The sequence below is a fragment of the Aedes aegypti genome, chromosome 3, assembly GCF_002204515.2.
Source record: "Aedes aegypti strain LVP_AGWG chromosome 3, AaegL5.0 Primary Assembly, whole genome shotgun sequence".
Lineage (NCBI taxonomy): Eukaryota > Metazoa > Arthropoda > Insecta > Diptera > Culicidae > Aedes > Aedes aegypti.
The window spans coordinates 262,816,722-262,831,351 of NC_035109.1; positions in this window are offsets into that span (position 1 = coordinate 262,816,722).

The following is a 14,630-nucleotide window of genomic DNA, read 5'->3' on the forward strand; positions in this document are numbered from 1 at the left end:
ATGTCAAAACATTTTTGTTAATTAGATCTGCAAAATATCCACAGGTCTTAAGCGTGTGATTCAAAATACACAAGTTAACGATAATTTTTAATTCATAATCACTGCGATTAACCATCACCTTGCTAAACGGTCATACTTTCAAAGTTGCACATCTCAAAATTTTGATTTTCGAGTTATCTAGTTGTAGCATTAAGGGGACGATATTTGCTATGTGCATTACGTAAGAGGACCGCAAAAATCAGTAAATAGGGTGAGAGCGCCTTGTTTGGAATAATAGCGAGTTGAGAGGACCGCTTGTAACTTGATTAATAGCTTGTCGATAGGACCGCTGAGTTCGGAAAATAGGGTAAGTGCGCGTTGTGAGAACCGCCACCTTTGACTAATAGCAAGAAAAAAATCCCGAGTTGAGAGGACCGCTTGGAAATTTATTAATAGCAAGTTGAGAGGAATGCTGAGATCGTAAAATAGGATAAGTGTGCGTTGTGAGGACCGCCACCTTTCACTTATATTGTAGAGCGTGTTTAGAGGACCGCTTTTGGAGAGATTTGTAGCGAGTTGAGATGACCGCACAGATCAGTAAATATGGTAAGAGCGCGTTGTGAGGACCGTCACCTTTGAATAATAGCGAGTTGGGAGAACCGCTTGTAACTTGATTAATAGCGATTCGAGAGAACTGTTGACATCAGAAAATAAGGTAAGTGCGCGTTGTTAGGATGCCAGCTTTCACTTATATTGTAAAGCGAGTTGAGAGGACCGAAAAAATCTGTAAATAGAGTAATAGCGCATTGTGAAAACCTTTGAATAATAGAGAGTTTGGAGGACCGCTTGTAAATTGAGTAAAAGCGAGTTGTGAGGACCGCTGAGATTGGAGTGCGTGCTGTGAAAACCGCTACCTTTTATGTGTAATGTTATGTATATTGTAAAAATAGGGTACGCGTTTTGAGGACCGCCATATTTGATTAATATTGAAGTACACAGTGAGCTAAGAGGACCGCTTAATTAAATTGATGGCGAGTTAAGAGGACCGTTGACAGCGAACAATAGGGTAAGAGCGTGTTCTAAGAAGTGCCATCTTGAACGAATAGTGGAATGCACGGCGAGTTGAGAGAACTGCTGGCGCATATCATATTTTTGTCAAGGTCTAGAATGAGATCGCAGCTCAGTTTGAAAGCTGAAAAAAAACTGCCCATAATAACTTACAAAAAACCTGTTTGATTACTGACACCACTGGCAGCGAAGTAAATTCACAATGGAAACTTATGTTCCTTGTCAGAATGGAGTGCTACAGATAGTAATTGAAATGCTACCGTTTCAGTAAATTTAGAACAACTCAAGTGTAATGTGGTGTAAAGATCATGCCATCATCATCAATATATTTTTTTTGTAGTTTGTGATTGCGGACTTGGTGTATAAGAGACCGGTTTAGCCTCTTCTAAGCCGCCATGCCATTGTTTTGACTTTGACGTTGGCTTTGCATCAGAGGACTTTGCAGCACCTAAAAAACGCGATTACGGTTCGGTGATGTGAAGTCAATGAATGGATTGGTAGCTGCGCGATGCATTTTGTGTTGTGAGAGGTTTATATCCTAATTTTTAAAGAATTGAGCTTTGAGGACAGATGACAGCCATGAAATTTGGTGGCAAAACTGCATTAGTTATAGAAGAGATACAGATACAGGTTGTGGGAGAATACAAAACTGGAGATCTTGGAAAGCTATTTTGTGTTAATAAATCTTCGAGCTGTTTAATAGAATACCTATAAGTAGATGAAAAAACCGAATTCAGTACTATACCATTTAATTCCACTAGAGTTTGTATCCTTTAACAGATACGCGTATTTCGACCTCAACTGTAAGGCCGTCTTCAGTGTCGTGTACTAGACTCGACTTCTAGTAGTAGTTCTAGTACACGACACTGAAGACGGCCTTACAGTTGAGGTCGAAATACGCGTATCTGTCAAAGGATAAAAACTCTAGTGAAATTAAATGGTATAGTACTAAATTCGGTTTTTTCATCTGCCTATTTTGTGTGTTAAGGGATATTGAGATGCACCTAAGATCTTTGTCATATACCATTGTTGAGTTGTGTTGCGTTGAGGAGTGCTTACCATATGGATACCTTTATTATTTTTTTTTTCTCTCAAGTCCTTTTGTGTTCATACTCTAGCATCTCGGCTGGAACGAGGCATTGAATGATTTTTTTGGCATTTGCGCCTACAAAGTAAAATGAGATTCCACAAGACTCTCAAACTTGCGAAAAAAAACATGAGAAGTTCACACAAAACCGATGAAAACATCAAAAACTTCGTAGTACAGATTTCATTCTTGCATTGTTACACTGATGATCGACAGTTATGTTTTTAGCTAAGGTCGTTTTGAATTGATGAATCGTCGAAGTACACATTGTGTGGTGAGTGAGTGAATGGTTCCACCGGTGGTCAGAGACTCTGTTGTGATAGAAACTATTCTCATCAGGCTTTGTGCATGAATGCAACATTTTATAGAAGTGGCAATCGACTTCACGAGTCCACCTTCTTTCGAGTGACTTAGTCGGAAGTGGATGTGGCTTTTGGATATGATTCCATCATGGTTCGTTGATTAGTTTTTGACTATAGATTCCGTGTCAAAGCTCAAAGATTTTTTTTTACTGGAGTTGTCAATTTTTTTTTTTTTGTTCATGACCACTTCTTCATCGATGTTCTTGAAGCAGGACTGCCGATCCGGAGTTTTACCAAAGAGAGATCGATGTTACGTACCAGGAATTGGTATTCGATATGACTATGCTAATGACGTTTTCAGGATGTTTTATGACCCTTTTCCAGATCTCAACTAGGCAGCTCATAGGAAGTCTCTATGATAGCCCGGAACTTGACCTTTGGAAAAATGAATGTCTTACGCTATAGTTCGCAGAATAGAGAATCATTGCATTGTCATGCTGCTATCAGAAGGCTTTTTAATTTCCATAGGATTAAGCGTGAAAGATCGGTATTGATTCTTTGAGAGCAACATGCGGTTGCTGGAAGCAAGGTGAATATGGACTGTACTGCTCAAAGAAGTATACGCATTCTTTTTTTCAGCGATATTACTTGATGGAGGACTGTGTCACTTTTTTTATGTATTGTTTCATAGTCTATTTTTTGTCCGGAGAGAAAGGGGGATGTGTGGGGCGAGATGACAACAGAATGTTTGTGTCGCCTCGGCCTGATCGTTGCTCACCGATTAATCAGTCATAGCGAAGTGGATTACAAAGGAAGATGTGTGTTCCCTTCCGAAGTGGTTGTCTGCGTGATGGATGATTTCCCAGTTACAGTTTGAAGTTACACAATACTCGAACATTATGCGACTTCTGCCCAGAATACTTTCAAAATGTATATATGGATCCAGAAACACTTCGCCCAAATTTTGAGAGAATTTTGTTTCAAATTCCTAGATATATTCTGTCAATATTCTATGAAACCTGATATAAATTCTGTGATTATCCTGATTAACATTTTGCAATATCACAAGATTTGTTGAACAACAAGAATAGCCCAGTGATATCGAAGAAAACGAAAGTTGTTGCTGAATGTTATACTCAAGATTCTGCATGATCCCCTTAAAAATTATGTGATTAGCTTGACGCGGGTTCATAGTGAATTGTGCTCAAAATTGTATTTGAATCTAGCTCAAATTTCTTCAATAAATCATGTTTCGAACATCGTTATCAGAAATCCATTTATAATTCTTAAAATACTTTTCCTAGAACACATTCCTGGATTTTGTCTGAATTCTGATTACGAATCATTCTTAAGTCTTGTTCTAGAATCTTCAAGAATAATGCTCCGAACTTAATGAGAACAGCCCTGATTTAGAGCTTTTCAGTTCAAAATGTTCGAACATGTATAAGAATCCAATACCATAAGGTAAATCAAAACGTACCCTTCAATATCTTGAAATCATTCGCGATCTCAAAGTGGTTTCTCTAAAGGAGATCAAGGTCTGCTGCCTGAATCTATCAAATTCTGAAATACTGACCACGATTGGCGGTACCCTTTGCTCCTCACTTCAATCAATGAGACTGGCTAGAGGCTGCTTCGATATGTTGCTCGAAAAGTTTGTCTAAAGCATCGAATTGAGTACTTATTACTATGCAGTATCTATTTTGAACGCCATTAGTGATAGTTTTGAATATCATTTTTCGCAAGGAAGCTGTGAATTCAGAAATAATCCCTTCCAGTCAATTAGTCGAAATAGTAACAAGTTCAAAGGACATAACCTTCTAAGATGTTTTGCCAAAGACCTAAGAAAGTTCGAAAAAGGATCAATTGGTGTAGAAAAGGCACCAAAGAGGGGGCCTTCCTTAGCCGAGTGGTTAGAGTCCGCAACTACCAAGTTTCGATTTCCGGTCGGTCCAAGATCTTTTCGTAATGAAAATTTCCTTCACGTTCCTGGTCGTATAGTATCATCGTACCTGCCACACGATATACGAATGTGAAAATGGCAACTTCGGCAATGAAAGCTCTTAGTTAATAACTGTGGAAGTGCTCATAACAACACTATGCTGAGAAGCAGGCTCTGTCAAAGTGAGGACGTAATGCCAAAAAGAGGAGGCACCAAAAAGTACTGTTTCGTCAAAACTTACATCAGGAGCAAAAAGTTTTGCTCCTCTGAACCAAGATTTAGAAACATGTTTGTAAATCTCAGAAATCATTTTATCTTTTCTGCATGGAAAACCACCATTCGTTTTCATTAACATGTCCCTTCTTGCCAGCCCAACTCCAACATTTCCTAAGCCTATTAACGCTGAAAGCAATTTAATCTAATTCACTGAAAATAATTCGAATTTATTTGGCTCCAGGCTCATTACTTCTGAACCGAAATCGTTTCTGTCCTGCTGTTAAAACCCACACTCAACCATCACATCGATTCGATTCGAGAGAGGGACACATCCAAACACACACAGCCACACAAAATCGCCCAACTCCGGGCGATTGTTTGTCAAATCGAAGAAACACAGTCGGAATATCACTTGTGTCTAACCCCGTCGAACGACCCTTTCAAGATATCTCCTTCGAACACACCACCGTACGAACGTGTGACCCCTTTACCCGCATATAGTTCATCTGTATCGGTTGCGGAAGATCGTCGTCGTCGTTGTCCTGATTCGGTTCGAATGTGGCCGAGATCCGAATCGCTTTCGCACCCCCTTTCTTCATAGCACCGATTCACAGGGAATGGGATGAGAGAGCATATTGACCTCGGGTCAGCTCTTCCGGAGAGCCGGGGGCAAGAACACCTGCGGAGATAATATCTGTTATTGAATATTTTATTCTATTACTCCCGGACTTACGGCTCTTACGGCTTTCGGCCGAATGTGGTCGAAGCAACAACGAGAGGACGTACTTCGTCTTCGCATTTTCGGTCTGTGCGAGTGAAAATTTCGGGTTTAATTCCGGGGAGTCCAGCCGAGTGAATGGATGTTTCGATTTTTTTTATGCACACACTTAAATTCCCGGGTGACCGTTGAGATGAGAACGGGATCGAATCGAAAGGGAGAGTATAGTTGTTACTTTTATTGTTGGTCAAGGAGAAGAACCTTCTGGGAACGGATGTTGAGATGCTGGCGATGCCAAAACCGGACCGGACTTCTGCTTCTAGGGTGATAGTTGATTCTGAATTGCCAGAAGGGTAAATGTTTTGCTTGAATCTTTCCGGTGAAGATGTTACTTCGTGGAAAGGCTTTCGAATATATGTAGGATTGATTTTAAAGTGGAACGAAACTGATTTGAGAAGCAGTATATGGGCAGATTATGATCTGTCTTAGATTTTTATGAGATGTAAGCTTTTATAGGCAATCAGACGTTACAGCAATTTGAATAGATATTGTGACATTTCTCGCGTATTTTTTTAAAAGGACCTGTCTTACATTGAGAGAATCACTTTGATCATTAGCTGAGCTACATTAACCTTTTCTGATGGTATTTTTTTTGCAAGAATCGCTGGGCAAGGACATTGCTTTTCGTACTATAGTGAAAAACTTCATAAAATCTTTAGTGTTGCACTATTATAATCATTCAATCTTATATGATCATCCTACAAGTTTCTTTAAATATAAAATTCACACCTCTGCTCTGAACAAACGCACCTCTTCAGCACTAAAATAATGCTTAAATAACTCTCAGAGATTCGGTAGTTTGCAACATTTTCCTGTGCAAAATAATTCTTTTGAAAATTACTCCGGCATTTTTGTTCCAGCTTCATAATTTTGCTGACTGTTTTTGCTTTTTATTCACAAATTTCATCCGAAGTTTGACGAAAAGTATTCAATAAATGCGCTGAAACCGTTTCAATATTTCATATCATCATCCTAATTAAACTTCACAGATAAATTCAATCAAGATCCCTTCTAAAAAATTCCCAAGGTCTATAATGTGAACTTGTTTGTTTTCGGTACTCGGTGCTCTTGGTCATCAATCATGGTGCTCAATCATAAGGGCGATTGAAATAGTTCAGAATTATAGAGAAGATAGAAAAGGGAACTGACACATAAGAAGACTACGAGTGGTAGTCGAAATACGCGTATCTGTCAAAGATAAGAAATTAGGGTGGAATTTTAAGGTACAAAGTACACCAATCTACTTTTTTGATTTTCTATTGAAATTCTGCTCAGAGGATTCAAATACATTAAAAAGAGGCTGTTTGTAGAATTGTAGTTGATAAAAGCATCATTCCACTAAAGTACACGTCTTGCAATGGTTGCGTGGGTCTTTTGAGTAATCCTCAGAATAAGAAGTTTCCTATAGAGATAACTCAACATAGACCCATGTGGACAAAGATCACACTTCCATGCCGAATTCCTCGAGAACTTTGGACTTGGTAAACTTTTTTAAGGTTTTGTAACTTTTATAATATGGGATATTCATCACCTTCAAAATTTGTTTACGCCAATATTTGTCGATCTAAGTTATTTTTGTGTAAAATCAGTCAAGGAAAAAATAGTAGTTACAAGTAAATAAGGGCCATTTTATAATTAATCGGCAACTATTCGGATTTTAGCTACCTCGGAGAACTATAAAACGGCAGCACACTATGTATGCAGGATAGTTTAAATGGGTTCGAATTCTGAAATACATTCGTTTTACGTACCTGACCAGAAAATAAGTTTCGTTCATAATAAACTGACAGTTCGTTCGTTGATATGTTCCTGTTTTCATCATTGTGCAAGTGAAATAAGCCCGCAGAACTTAGTGAAAGCCGGCATCCAATAATCCACTGCCACTAATTATGAAAAGGATGTCTCCAAATGGATCAGCCATCGCACCGACCCTACAGACGCTGGAATGTGCGCGAACAAAATTATAATTTAAACATTACACTGAACTTCTTATTGTGGTCTTCACAGAGCTCTCAACAAAAATGTCCACATGGATCTACATGAAGGTCTCCAAAGGACTCCGTCACGACGTGAGGATCTCTACAGGGGATTCCACAACGATCTCTACAATGATACCTGGAGTATTCAAAGGAGTTTCCAAGTCTCCACAGAAATTTGTAAAACTTGGTATTTCACCAACGTATTGGAGAAGAGTTAAAATTAATGGAATATTTTTGAAATCTGAAGTATTTTAAGCAGCTGCTTAATTCTCAGTCGTAAAACAGTGTAAAGAAGTAAGATTAGGTTTCACAGGACCAGACAATTACCATGCAAAACTAGTCCAGCGAAAGAAATAGTGAATCTTCTAAGCCACACCCTGGCCAAGCCCCATTTTCCGTCAGCTGACCTCAGGATTTGCACCGAAATGATCCTACACACCATAGTTCATCCGCAAATGCCACCAATCCACCTTATGCATGATTTATTCCGTTTGCAAATGTCTTAGCCGTTGCCGTTGTCGTGTCGTTGGTGTCGTCTTATCTTTCACAACGCCGTACAATAACGACTACGAGGACGACGACGACGACGATGGAGTGCAAATGCGAAAAACACGTCCTACGACACACCAGAACACACGTTCCTATTGCTCTGGAAGGAATTCCGGAGATCCGTCGTAATCGACCTGATATCCTTTTTCTTTTTTCAGTGCCAGGAAAATATATGCCCAAGGGGGAGGTGGTCCACGTTGGTTGTGGTGGTGGAGCTTGAATGTCAGCCGGCGTGGATGAATTTATGTGAGAGTATTTTCATATTACCATCTCCATCCAAAAGGTCCACACGCCGCTCGCAGCCGGAGAATTTCCGTTTTTGTCACAGCAGACACAGGACCCGAGAGCGACTGCGGTTCTTTATGGCCTCGGTCCATCAGAGGAGATGCTATAGGAGATGTTGGTACAGCGATGTCCGGAACTGTGCGATTTGAGGGGGTTTGAGAGTATTTCATGAAATTTTTCGTACGCGTATGCAAAATAGAAAAATACTTAGAACTTTGAAAGCTTCAATTTTGATATTAACACACATATTGAGCTGTACAGTAATCCACTTATTACGCGTGGTATAAATGGATAAATCATGAGTGAAATTATGAAAACAAAAATCCTCACATGGGATTCGAACCCACGACTCTTGTATGCTAGACGAGTGCTTTACCAACTAAGCTACCGAGCCACTTGTTGAACCATTAACTCAAAAGATTTACAGAGGAATATATAATCAACCCTAACACTACTTACGCCTCTACTAGAATCTTGGATGTCTTCTCTGAAAAGAACCTTAAACGACCTTGTAATTTGACCCCCCCAAACGGTCATAAAAATATGTCGGTATGTACCACATATACTTAATTAAGTTTATTGTCATTCGCCAATATGTCCCAACATCCTAAAGCGCATTGTTCCAGCGAAGCCTGTGTGCACTTACGAGAGGTTATCTGGCCACCAACATAAGACGACATGAAGCTCCAAGTTTCGGCATCTCCGCGTGTGATGGAAATCCGACTTTCGGTTGTTAGCGCTCCTCCGATCCGGGGCATAAATAATACAGCTGGCTGGTTGGCTGAGTAAGGGAAATAATTTCCCGCTTGCTTTCCGTCTTTCCTTGGAGCGGAAAAGGCTTCGCAGACGTCTTGTGGGATCGTCTCCCAAGATTTTCCAGGAATTTTTCCGTTTCTCTTTTGTTTTTCGCTCTCTCTGGAAACGTTTTCCGCAGGGTGTGAAGGATCCTGCCAGCTGATTAATATTCTAATACGGTGCCGTTCCTCGTTTGATTTATATTGAATCCTGTTTTTGCCGCGGAGTATCGGCTTCTATGGACTTGGTTGCCATATTACGGCACTGACTCGGGGATGATGATGATGGCGATGACGATGACTATGGGTCCTGGGAAAGCTTCCACGAGTGCCAAGCAAGAAGACCCAGATAAATGACTGAGCACTCTTGGAGAATATCTTCCTGGCAGCCATGGCGGGGGCTTAAAGCTGGCAACTTATTACTTGGAGACGTCTTGAGGGCGGATTACTGCTCTAGTCGTCGCTCCGGCATAGAACAGATACCCTTCGGGCGGATCGGATGTGAGGTTAAAGAGCGAAGATTTACATGTCAATTTTTCGCTCGGTTGGCACTCACCGTGCACTATTTTTGCAGGGATTTGTCTTCAGTGCGGTGCCGGCATGGCGATGCTCCATCCTTGTCGTCATCATCGTCTTCGTTCCCGTCAACAAATTAGGAATTCATTACTTGGATGGAAGTTGAATCCGGATGCGGAGCTTCGGGTTTCGGTGAGGATTACGGCCAAATAATTGGAAGATTACCGGGTGAATGACGCTTGACATATGCATCATTACGCTCCTGTGGGGGAGAAATAGGATGCAGATTTGCGTGCAGGAAGATGATTGACTGGTTCTACGAACTGCTGATTTGGAGTCAACTCACGTTTTGCCGTGATTTTAAGAATTGCGTGCTTTCTAGGTATGTAGGGTTTTCAATTAATGTAGCTGAACGGGTCTTCTTATGATCTTTCCGGCAATACGTTCCAACTGACACAAAGTCCGTCTCTTTGCTTAGACGGCGCAGTTATTAGTGGAGATTTTTTTCTCCTAGTTGAATTTGTAGATGAATTCTCTATCCCAGTCGTGAAAATTTTCAACTGTGGTAGATCATCAACCGACGAGATTCGAAACTACAACCTCATCTTTGTGGATTTGTATTTAACATTTTACACAGTGTATTCTGTGCTGCTTTGTCTTCGGCGTCTTTCAATTGATATCGTTCTGTTATTCTGTTACTATTAATCTTAACTAGTTTGGGCAGTGACTACGTTAAGAATAGCTCAGTTCTTTATCCAGCATAGCGTAGCAACAATCATAATTTGTAGTTCAGGGGCAGCTTAGATGTTAATTTGAAAGGCTTAAGTCGGTAGGATTACTTAAGTAGTACATCGTGGATTACCTTATATTGGAATGCCTATTTGACCCATGCTACGAATGCAGTTTCGCAGACTTTGTGTTTTGAAAATTTCTGGTCAACAAACTGGGAACAATCTGAACTGAATTTGTTGTGACCACAATGCGCCTCCAAGCGCGAAACGCAACATACTGTTAGCCATCTATACTTTGGTAGCGCAACTAATCAGTGGATGATAGATTTGATTTTTCACGCATTCATCACATACCACTGTGGGGGGAAATGTTTTATTTTCTTGATAAAATACGAATAACAGTGAAACAATTAAGTGGGAAAGGTAGAAATATCCATACTCTATGTTCTACATTCAGTTTTTTTTTCATATTATTCCACTATTTTCATAAAAATTGAGATCCGGCTGGTAGAAGCACTAGTTTGAGGTTGGAAAACCAGGATATGTGAGGTTAGTTTCATCGGAACTTCCGCCTGAGCGGTTTTTGCGCTGCCTCTAAAAATACCATTGGGTAAAGAAATGAATTTTCTACCATTGGATCTCATTCTATTTCATACATTACTTCACTTAAGCGGTGAAAATCAACGGACGAATTGTCGTTTTGGGAACGAATTCATGGACACTCTTCATGCACTGTAAATCAATATGACTTGAATAGTGCCGTTGATTGTACACCAATCTACATTATGGTAGCTTTTAAAAAAAACATGTCATCTGCGGTCTGTGTAAACCTCAAAAGGGGCCTTAATGATGGTATTCCAATCTTCCCAACTCAGGGAACATAGGAAAAATGGTTTAGACAGGTTATAACAGTAAGGGAGAATAAGCCTTTAGGCAGATTAACGTTAAGCCGAAGGTTATTAGACCACATGCCTCAAGACCAAAAACGTTGATGATCCTAAGTGGTCGTTAGGCCAAAATGGCATTTAACTATTTTAATTTTTTTTCTAGCAGGGTACAAAAAACCTTCAAAAGCCTGGCATGTTGTGTGTTGGCTCGGTGTGGGACTCACGAGAGGCGTGCTTACCCATAAATAACTTTGCCTACTGCTCCTATGAAGAGGGCTGTGCTCATGAACTTCGTCAGTCTTAGCCCTAACTGTTCTCCTAGTTCACTATTGGAGCTCAATGTCGTCAAAAACGCTGTTCACTATGGCATTTCCACGGCGTCTCTGCGACTAAGCGTTTTGTCCAATTGACGGTTGAATTTCGCCGGGGCTTTGCACAGCTACTATTGGGCTGGCCTCACGGCAGAGCCCTGTATAGTTTCTACTGGACGCGCATGTGAACTTCGCTACTCTACGACAACTCGTTCTTTGCTACTCCGCGCGAATTGCTGCTTTTCAAACTCTTCAGGTTGACCAGTTGGATGTCGAGGTTGGCCCAGCGATTCCGGTTGGAGAATGGCTTCCGGTTCACTGGCGCCTCGACGACCCAACACTGGTGATTTGTGACGATCGCTGCTACTCGGCCTAGTTCTCGATGGTGGAGATAGCCTACTCTGGCGGAGAAATCTCAAACATAGGAATGTCTACCGAACAGCTGTTTGTATTACGCGTTTATTAATGCTTCGATACTGGCCAGTGGAGTGCCGTAGTCGGTCCAGCGATTACGGTTGGAAAATGGCTTCTGGTTCACTGGCGCTCCGACGACTCAAGCCGATGATACGTTACGTACTACTCAGAGTAGTCCCCGGCGATGGATATATCCTACTCCGACGAAGATCGTCCTGCGCCTGTTCGACCGTTTGCCGATGCTACTAGGAAGGTCAGAGGGGCCAGCCTTTGAGCCCAACCATGGGGTCTCGCCATTGTGGGTTTTAACGCAGGACGATAGACACAACTTTAAAAAGGGGACTTGCGCTTTTGCTGGGCCAACGACTTCTGCAACCGACAAAAAAGAGAAAGAATCATTGGCGTGGTTGCGAGTAATGACTTTGTTGTTGGACGGGTCTTACCCCCGAAATCGGAATCTTACCGGGAGCCCACCGGTCGTGCCGGCGTGAAGGTTTTTGCAGGTTCATTGAAAAGATGGTGCAGTTGCGTATGGAGTTAAGTTAATTGGATGGGACTTCACCCCGAAGGAGAGGATTTCGAGGAGTCGTCCGGTCGTCCAATCCTAGGTATTCTCTGACGTGGATGGAGTTGGGTTCAGGATGTAGAGTCGTCATGAACGGTAGTAGAGGTCTGTAATTAGGGTATCACGAATGCTTCCGGGAACGTTATTAGTACTTCTGTGGTGTTCGTACAGAGGGCAGTGACAGATTACATGTTCCGCTGAGTTGCGTACACCGCATTGTTCTTGACGGAAGGATCTGCCATCAAAATTATAGGTAAAACGGGTATGTCCGGTTCTAAGGCGCGTAATTATTTTCTAGTCGCGGAGCAAGGAGTGCTCTTCCCAACTAGAAGTACCTCTTTTTACCTTCCGAAGCTGAGCCGAAGTATTTTGATGCCACTCTTGGGCCCAGTAGTCTCTGACGGATTTAGCAACCCAGCGTTTTACGTCTGGGGTGGAACGAAAAGGGTAAAGCGAGACATTTGGTGTCCCGTACCAGATAACAAGTCTGCAGTGCCCAGGAACCCAGGTAAAGGTAACAGTCTCTGGAGTACCCAGTAAACACACAATCGTATATGATAGGATAAAAGAGTACAAATGTGGAGGCGATATACGTACATTTTGCATGCAGCCTAATGGCGCATGTACGTATATCGCCTCCACTTTGCACTCTTATGCGCTATCGTATACGAGTTTGTGTTTACTGGGTATGAGCTCATATGCCCAGTATTCACAAGAGGGACGGCCGTTCTGACTGTAAGGGCTGATAGAACGCTTGCGGAATCGGTGAGGATAAGGATTGGAGCACTTGCTGGTGAGATGGCTGCATAAAAGATGGCCGCTGCTTCGGCAAAGAAAACCGAACACGCTTTGACAGAGTGTTTTATTGGCGCTGGAGATGCCGATACCTACTACACGCTGGGGAAGAGAGCCGTCTGTGCAAAGGTGTATGTGTTCCGGGTATTGAGTCCGCAGAAGTTCCAGTACGGACGTTCTAAGGACCTGCGGAAGGTCCTTTTTATCTGGTCGTCTTTGTTCGGAGGGGGAAGCTTCCAACCTCACGAAGGATACCATCTGCTTGATTAAAGAGAGCGACCCTTTCCAGCTGTTTAGCGCTTTGCGGCAGATAGCTGCATGCACTGCATGGGGTTGATGGAAGTAAACCGGAGATAGTGCGGACGTACCAGTTGAAAATCGGTGAGTGAATTTCTAGGAGATTTTGTTGGCTCAAACAAGTGATCTCGAGACCGTAAAGTAGCCTGCTATCTACGATAGCTTGAGCTATCCTGAAGCGTGTGGAACGATTGTTGGACCTGTGTGGCTTGGGTATCGTTTTAATGATGTTCAGACGGAAACGACAGTTCGTTTTGACAGCATTGAAATGCTCCTTAAATAGCAGGTTACGGTCAATCAAAATTTCTAAAGTCCTGACATTTTTTCCTGTTTGGAATGGGCTGCCCAGTCAATTTTGACTTCTCGACTCACTAGCTTGTGTCGCGAGTCATAAACGTGGCCGCGGACGCTTTTAGCTGCGGAGAGGGAAAACAACGGAACAAGCCCCGTTACTACTACTTGCGCTTTGACTCTAGTGTGCCTACCAGCAAGATGTTGCCAGCATATACATAAATGTAAATGTCTGGAGGCAAGTTTTCAAACACTCCATTCATTGCTACCAGGAACAGCGTAACCGCGATGACCGAGCCTTGTGGGACCACAAATTCCTCGGCGAAGGCACTAGAGCTGTGGTTCCCTTCTGCAACCCAGAAAGATAGATGCAGAAGAAAGCTTTTGAGGAAGCCGACCAGTTTCCCGGAGAAACCCCATTCCGTCAGTTGTTTTAGTACCAAAGGCGTCCATGTTCTATTGAACGCCTTAGAAATGTCCAGCTAAATGAGATCTGCATGCTGTCCTTTTGTCCGTGTATCATGAAGGAGGTCGCCAAGGGAGGTGAAGTTAGACGACATAATATGCGTTATCGCTCTGTTAATCGCGTGCCACGTACTTAAATGTGGGTCTATCTTCCTTTCTCCGCGCAGTCCCAATAGTGCTGCCCCCTCGCCATTGATCAAACTCTGGCCATCTTTCGTACGTTTCTGATGTCTTTTTGTTGGTATCAATCGATATCCTCCGCCAAAATTATGCAAATGGGGATTATACCGGCTATAACGCATACAGCATCTGAGGATATCGTTCTATACCTACTCACGACTCGCTCTGCCATCAGCCGAAACGCTCTGTTCAGCTTTTC